We start from the raw sequence: 8,347 nt of genomic DNA, 5'->3' as shown, positions 1-8,347 counted from the left end.
CCTGGATCGCATCGTTGGCGATGATCAAAGGAGCCATCAAGCCTTTATCGCGACGGCACAGTGGAACTCTCAATGAAAGCACCAATGTCGGTGTCAAAACCGGCGGATCTCGGGTAGGGGGTCCCGAACTGTGCGTCTAAGGCGGATGGTAACAGGAGGCGGGGGACACGATGTTTACCCATGTTCGGGCCCTCTCGATGGAGTTAATACCCTACTTCCTGCTTGATTGATCTTGATGATATGAGTATTACAAGAGTTGATCTACCACGAGATCGTAGAGGCTAAACCCTAGAAGCTAGCCTATGGTATGATTGTTCTTGTCCTATGGACTAAACCCTCCGGTTTATATAGACACCGGAGGGGGCTAGGGTTACACAGAGTCGGTTACAAGGGAGGAGATCTACATATCCGTATTGCCAAGCTTGCCTTCCACGCCAAGGAGAGTCCCATCCGGACACGGGACGGAGTCTTCAATCTTGTGTCTTCATAGTCCAACAGTCCGGCTAAAGTATATAGTCCGACTGTCCGAGGACCCCCTAATCCAGGACTCCCTCATTCCTCCTCCATTATTCGATCACCGGATCCTTCACCCTCTCCTTCCAGACCATCAGTTTCATTAAGATACGACAAGACATCACCTCCACCGAGGATTATGTCCCCCAACAACAGTTCTGTTTCCAAGTCTCTTTGCTCCATAGTTTCTACAAATATTACAACATGGCAATTAATATACAAACATGAGAGATGGATATAGTAGTGGCAAACATAGACCTAGCTAGCTCGACGCTTCTATGCTTTGGGGTGGCCTCGACAACGCTTCTAGGGTTTGGTGTGGCCTCGACGACAAGGCTCTTTTAACATGGTAAATTTGGGTGGCCTCGACGCTTCTAGGGTTTGGGGTCGCCTCAGCAACGCTTCTAGGGCTTGGGGTGGCCTCGACAACGCTCTTTTAACTTGGTAAGTTTGGGTGGCCTCGACGCTTCTAGGGTTTGGGTGGCCTCGGCAACGCTTCTAGGGTTTGGGGTGGCCTCGATGCTCCTAGGGTTTGGTCGGGCGAGAGGGGGTTGATCGACGTCCTCCCTCATGTTGAAGAGTTACCGAAGTTCTCTCATGAATGTCCGACGTCCGGACCGCCTCTCTCATGAATGTCAAACAAGGGATTTAACAAAATGGCGCCATTCTGGATGTGCAGAAAATGGTCCATATTTTTCCTGATCTCATCTACCCTTCTATATGTCACGTTGTCTAGTGTCAAAGGATTCAAGAAAACCATGGCTTCATCATTAGCCGGAAGTAACAGGCGCATAATGGTATGAAGCTCTCCAAAATTGTTTTGGAACGGAGTCCCAGATAGGATAATTAGCTTTTTGGTACGAAGTTCAGCAAGAGCCTTCCGAATATCGCTATTTGGAAGGCTTTCCTGAAATTCGTACAAAAAAGTGAATTATTCTATCCGGAACTCCGTTCCAAAACAACTTTTAAGAGCTTCGTAGCATCATACGCCTGTTACTTCCTGCTAATGATGTAGCCATGGATTTCTTCAATACTGTGATAGACAACGTGATATATATATATATGAGATCAGAAAAAAAATTGGGTCAACTTGTGCACATCCATAATGGGGGCATTCTTGATAAATCTCGACCCTCAACCCTTGACCCCTCGGCGATCCTCGAACCTCGACCCTCGACCCCTCGGCGATCCTCGACCTCGACCCTCTACCCTAGTTCCCGACCCTCGACCGCTCGGCGATCCTCGACACCCTCGTTCCCGATAAAAAATAAGAAGAGGAAGAAGAAGAAGAAGAAGAAGAAAGAGGAGAAGAAGAAGGAATAGAGGAGAAGAACAAAAAATAGAAGAACAAAAAAAGAGGAGAAGAAGAAAAAATAGAATAATTCAATTTTTTCTTCTTCTCCTCTTTTTTTCTTCCTCTTCTTATTTTTTTCTCCTCTTCTTCTTCTTTTTATTTGTTTTCTCCTCTTCTTCTCCTTCTTCCTCTTCTTATTTTCCTTTTTCCTCTCCTTCTTTTTCTTCTTCTTCCTTCTTCCTATGTAATTATTTTTCTTTTTCTTTTTGATCATGAATATCTCGAACTATGCAAATATCTCTAACTATGTAATTATTTTTCTTATATTTAATAAATTGAATTTCAATTATTCATATTTCCTTTGATTTGCAAAGGAGATATATTCTCCCCAATTCCTTTGCACCCACAAAAATTACTCCATCTATTTGACAGTACCCACAACCCATTCCGCCAAAAACATTTGGTTCTATAGTTCAAAAATTTCAAATTTCATTCACTTCAAATTTGGACCAGATTCAAACTCCATGGTCAAAGCGCAATTTAAATTGGACAAAAAATTCTCAAACTTTTCCAGACTCTCTTTTGTGCATCAACGCGTCACCACAAAAATTCTCAAACATTCCTAAAATTCCTAGAGCCCTTTTGGCATTTCATCATACACTTGATGTGCACTGTTTAGCACTGTCAAAAAATTCAGTAAATTCAGAAATATTTTGGACAGAGGGGGGAATCGATGCCATGCACTCCTCATCTTCATCTATCCCACATGGTGTCGCCACACTTGACCCCCTTGGTCAGTGGCTCGCCACCGATGGCATCGGGGTCGGCGGCAGGGCGTCGGGGTCGGCGACAGGGCGCGGCGACGGGGCAAGGCGCGGCGACGGCGGCCAGTACAAGGAGGAATAGGAGGAGGAGGGGATCGGGGCGGCGCTCATGGCGAGGACACGTCGGCGACGAGGAGAGGGCTCGGGGCGGTGATGACAAGGATGGGCTCGGGGCAGGGCACGGCGACGGGGCAGGGCGCGGCAACGGCATCAGTGCAGGGCGCGGCGACGGTGACGAGAAGGTAGGGCCGGCGACGGCGACGAGCAGCGGGCGGCGACGGGGCAGGGCGCGGCGATGAGGAGCAGGGCGTCAGGGCGCAGGGCGTCGGCGTCGGGGAGAAATGTGAGAACTTGCTGCAAAAATTCCTAAGTGCCACTTATATAGGAAAGCCCTTGGTCCCGGTTCGTGGCCGGGACCAATGCCCCCCTTTAGTCCCGGTTGGTGCCACCAACCGGGACCAAAGGTCTCTTTTCAGCAGCCCAAAGGGCGGGAAACAAGGACCTTTGGTCCCGGTTGGTGGCACCAACCGGGACTAAAGGGGGCATTGGTCCCAGTTGGTACCACGAACCGGTACCAATGCACCCCTTTCGTCCCGGTTGGTGCTACCAACCGGGACCAAAGGCCTTGTGCTGCCCATTTCCAAAAGTTTAGTCCCACCTCGCTAGTTGAGAGGGGCTCGGAGTGGTTTATAAGCCCCACTGTCGTTGCCCTCTCAAGCTCCTCTCAAATGCAAGCTTACGGACCTAATCTCAGACTCCGCTGCATGTGGGCCAACTGGGCCTTCTGCGGGCCTGAATCCTGGCCCAATGGGGTTTCTAGTCGTATTCAGGCCGTGGTGGCCCAGTAGGTGGCATTTTTTATTTTTTCTAGTTTTTTGTTTTGTTTTTTGCATTATTTATTTTCTTTTGTTTTTTTTTGTTTTTTTAATTCTTTTTGCCATTAGGTCAGAAAAATTATACACTTTCTGTTAGTGCCATTAGCTTTTAAATTTGAATTCTTTGAAATTTGTGTGAATCACTAGTTTGTGATTAACTTTACTACAAAAATAGATTTTGGAGTCTTTTTCCTGCTATTTAATATTACTATGTTTTATCATTATATTCAAAAACAGATTTTGTTATTTTAGTTTCTAACAAAAAATTCCTTATGATATTCTTTTTACTATTGAAGTTTCTAACAAAAAATTTCTTTATGAAAATTCTTTTTGCTTTCATGTTTTAACAGAAAATACTTTGATAATTTTAGTTTCATAAATTTTATATAATTTTAGTTCCAAAAATAATAGAGGTTTATAAAAGCATTTTAGTTGATTCATTTTGCTATTAGAGTTTTATAAAAGCTTTTTCGTTGATTCTTTTTGCTATTGAAGAATATTATAGTTTTGTTTTAGTTGATCATAATAGAATATTTGAATTGATTATTTTTAGTTCATTCTTTTTGCTATTAGTTCATTTTTTTCTATTAGTTCATTCTTTGAGCTAAATGACCCTGAAATTGAAGAGCACTACAAATGAACTCTGAAAAGGTTGAAAGTTGGCATGGTATCATCATTTCACCCACATAGAATGTGCTAAAAAGTTGAGAGGGTTATGGCAAAAACTGGATGCACTTCATGTACAAAATGGACAATCTCTTTCGAAGTATCATGGTTTCGGACGAAAACCAATCTGTTACAAAGGAATTTCATTTTTTTGAACTTATTTGAACTCCAGACTTTTGTGTGTTCAAAATGAACCATTCAAAGCCACATCATCAATTTTCAACCCTTTCTGACTTCATCTGGTATTTTTCATGCATTTACTGATTTTTTAAGCTAAATGACCCTGAAATTGAAAAGCACTACAAATGAACTCTGAAAAGGTTGAAAGTTGGCAGGGTATCATCATTTCACCCACATAGCATGTGTTAAAAAGTTGAGAGGGTTATGGCAAAAACTAGATGCACTTCGTGTACAAAACGGACAATCTCTTTCGAAGTATCAGGGTTTCATACGGAAACTCATCTGTTACAAAAGACATTTCATTTCTTCACATGTAACTGCTGTGATATTCTAGATCAAAGGCATCATCATAATAGTGGTGGAGAGAAAGTCTTCACTTTTTCTTCGCTTGTGTCCTTTGCTTATTGCGCCGTAACCAAGGATAATCTTCATCGTTTAACAGGGTGCTTGGGTCAGCCTTGACTTTTGAAGGGAGGAATTTCATGGAACTTTTCATAATCTTCAGACATGTCTGTCTTGCCCTCCAATCCCACGATGTCTCTTTTTCCTGAAAGAACTATGTGGCGCTTTGGCTCATCGTATGATGTATTCGCTTCCTTATCTTTTCCTTTTCTCGGTTTGGTAGACATGTCCTTCACATAGAAAACCTGTGCCACATCATTGGCTAGGACGATGGTTCGTCTGTGTACCCAAGATTGTTCAGATCCACTGTTGTCATTCCATACTGTGGGTCTACCTGTACCCCGCCTCCTGACAGATTGACCCATTTGCACTAAAACAAAGGGACCTTAAAATCATGTCCGTAGTCAAGTTCCCCTATGTCCACTATGTAACCATAATATGTGTCCTTTCTCCTCTTGGTTGCTGCATCAAAGCGGACACCGCTGTTTTGGTTGGTGCTCTTTTGATCTTGGGCGATCGTGTAAAATGTATTGCCATTTATCTCGTACCCTTTGTAAGTCAATACAGTCGAAGATGGTCCCCTGGCCAACGAGTACAGCTCATCAGAAACAGTGTTGTCACCCCTGAGACGTGTTTGTAACCAACTGTCGAAAGTCCTGATGTGTTCACATGTAATCTAGTCGTCATACTGCTCCGGGTGTTTGGAGCGCAGAATGTTCTTGTGTTCATCGACATACGCGGTCACCAAGGTAGAGTTCTGTAGAACTATGTAGTGTGCTTGAGACCAAGAATGCCCGTCCCTACATATTATTGAGTCCCCTCCTAGTGTGCCTTTTCCAGTCAGTCTCCCCTCATACAGCGACTGAGGGAGACCAATCTTCTTAAGGTCAGGAATGAAGTCAACACAAAACCCAATGACATCCTCTGTTTGATGGTCCATGGAGATCCTTCCTTCTGGCCTAGCGCGGTTACGGACATATTTCTTTAGGACTCACATGAACCTCTCAAAGGGGAACATATTGTGTAGAAATACAGGGCCCAGAACGACAATCTCGTTGACTAGATGAACTAGGACGTGCGTCATGATATTGAAGAAGGATGGTGGGAACACCAGCTCGAAACTAATAAGACATTGCGCCACATCAGTCCTTAACCTTGGTAGGATTTCTGGATCGATCACCTTCTAAGAGATTGCATTGAGGAATGAACATAGCTTAACAATGGCTAATCGAATGTTTTCTGGTAGAAGCCCCCTCAATGCAACCGGAAGCAGTTGCGTCATAATCACGTGGCAGTCACGAGACTTTAGGTTCTGGAACTTTTTCTCTAGCATATTTATTATTCCCTTTATATTCGACGAGAAGCCAGACGGGACCTTCATACTGAGCAGGCATTCAAAGAAGATTTCCTTCTCTTCTTTGGTAAGAGCGTAGCTGACAGGACCTTCATACTGCTTTGGAGGCATGCCGTCTTTTTCGTGCACACGTTGCTGGTCCTCTCGTGCCTCCGGTGTATCTTTTGTCTTGCCATACACGCCCAAGAAGCCTAGCAGGTTCACGCAAAGATTTTTCATCACGTGCATCACGTCGATTGAAGAGCGGACCTCTAGGTCTTTCCAGTAGGGTAGGTCCCAAAATATAGATTTCTTCTTCCACATGGGTGCGCGTCCCTCAGAGTCATTCGGAACAGATAGTCCGTCGGGACCCTTTCCAAAGATTACTTGTAAATCATTGACCATAGCAAGTATGTGATCACCGGTACGGATGCCGAGCTTCTTCTGGTGATCTGCCTCGCCTTTGAAATTCTTTCCTTTCTTTCGACATTGATGGTTGGTCGGAAGAAATCGACGATGCCCCAGGTACACATTCTTCCTGCATTTGTCCAGGTATATACTTTCGGTGTCATCTAAACAGTGCGTGCATGCGTGGTATCCCTTGTTTCTCTGTCCTGAAAGGTTACTGAGAGCAGGCCAATCATTGATGGTTACAAACAGCAACACATGTAGGTCAAATTCCTCCTGTTTGTGCTCATCCCACACACCTACACCGTTTCCATTCCACAGCTGTAAAAGTTCTTCAACTAATGGCCTTAGGTACACATCAATGTCGTTGCCGGGTTGCTTAGGGCCTTGGATGAGAACTGGCATCATAATGAACGTCCGCTTCATGCACAGCCAAGGAGGAAAGTTATAGATACATAGAGTCACGGGCCAGGTGTTGTGATTGCTGCTCTGCTCCCCAAAAGGATTAATGCCATCCGCACTTAAACCAAACCATACGTTCCTTGCATCACCTGCAAACTCCTTTCAGTACTTTCTCTCGATTTTTCTCCACAGCGACCCATCAGCGGGTGCTCTCAACTTCCCATCTTTCTTACGGTCCTCTCTGTGCCATTGCATCAACTTGGCATGCTCTTTGTTTCTGAATAGACGTTTCAACCGTGGTATTATAGGAGCATACAACATCACCTTGGCAGGAACCCTCTTCCTGTGGCGCTCGCCGTCAACATCACCAGGGTCATCTCGTCTGATCTTATACCGCAATTCACCACATACCGGGCATGCGTTCAAATCCTCATACGCACCGCTGTAGAGGATGCAGTCCTTAGGGCATGCATGTATCTTCTGCACCTCCAATCCTAGAGGGCATACAACCTTCTTTGATGCGTACGTACTGTCGGGCAATTCGTTATCCTTTGGAAGCTTCTTCTTCAATATTTTCAGTAGCTTCTCAAATCCTTTGTCAGGTACACCATTCCCTGCCTTCCACTGCAGCAATTCCAGTACGGTACCGAGCTTTGTGTTGCCATCTTCGCAATTGGGATACAACTTTTTCTGTGATCCTCTAACATGCGATCAAACTTCAGCTTCTCCTTTTCACTTTCGCACTGTCTCTTTGCATCAACAATGACCCGGCGAAGATCAACATCGGGCACATCGTTTGGTTCCTCTTGATCTTCAGCTTCCCCCGTTGCAGCATCACCGTATTCAGGGGGCACATAGTTGTCATCATCCTATTCTTTTCGATGTCTTCCATCATAACCCCGATTTCTCCGTGCTTGGTCCAAACATTATAGTATGGCATGAAACCCTTATAAAGCAGGTGGGTGTGAAGGGTTTTCGAGTCAAAGTAAGACCTCGTATTCCCACAGCTAGGGCATGGACAACACATAAAACCATTGTTTGCCTCAGCCACTGCGAGAAAATTATGCAGGCCCTCAATGTACTCGGAGGTGCGTCTGTTACCGTACATCCATTGCCGGTTCATCTGCGTGCATTATATGTAATTAAGTGTGTCAAAACCATTACAGAACATCATGAATAGATAAGTGACCAAATTAATAGAAGTTCATCATCACATTAAAACCAAAGTACATACATAGTTCTCCAGAGCATCTAATTAAACCATACATTGAAACTATGTAAAACATTTCAATGCAACAACAAATGCGATCATAATCGCAACCAAGGTAACAATTGATCCAACGACATAATGATACCAAGCCTCGGTATGAATGGCATATTTTCTAATCTTCAAGCGCATTGCATCCATCTTGATCTTGTGATCATCGACGACATCCGCAACATGCCACTC

This window comes from Aegilops tauschii, chromosome 5 (assembly GCF_002575655.3).
Source record: "Aegilops tauschii subsp. strangulata cultivar AL8/78 chromosome 5, Aet v6.0, whole genome shotgun sequence".
Taxonomy (NCBI): domain Eukaryota; kingdom Viridiplantae; phylum Streptophyta; class Magnoliopsida; order Poales; family Poaceae; genus Aegilops; species Aegilops tauschii.
Note: the sequence above shows the minus strand (reverse complement) of the source record.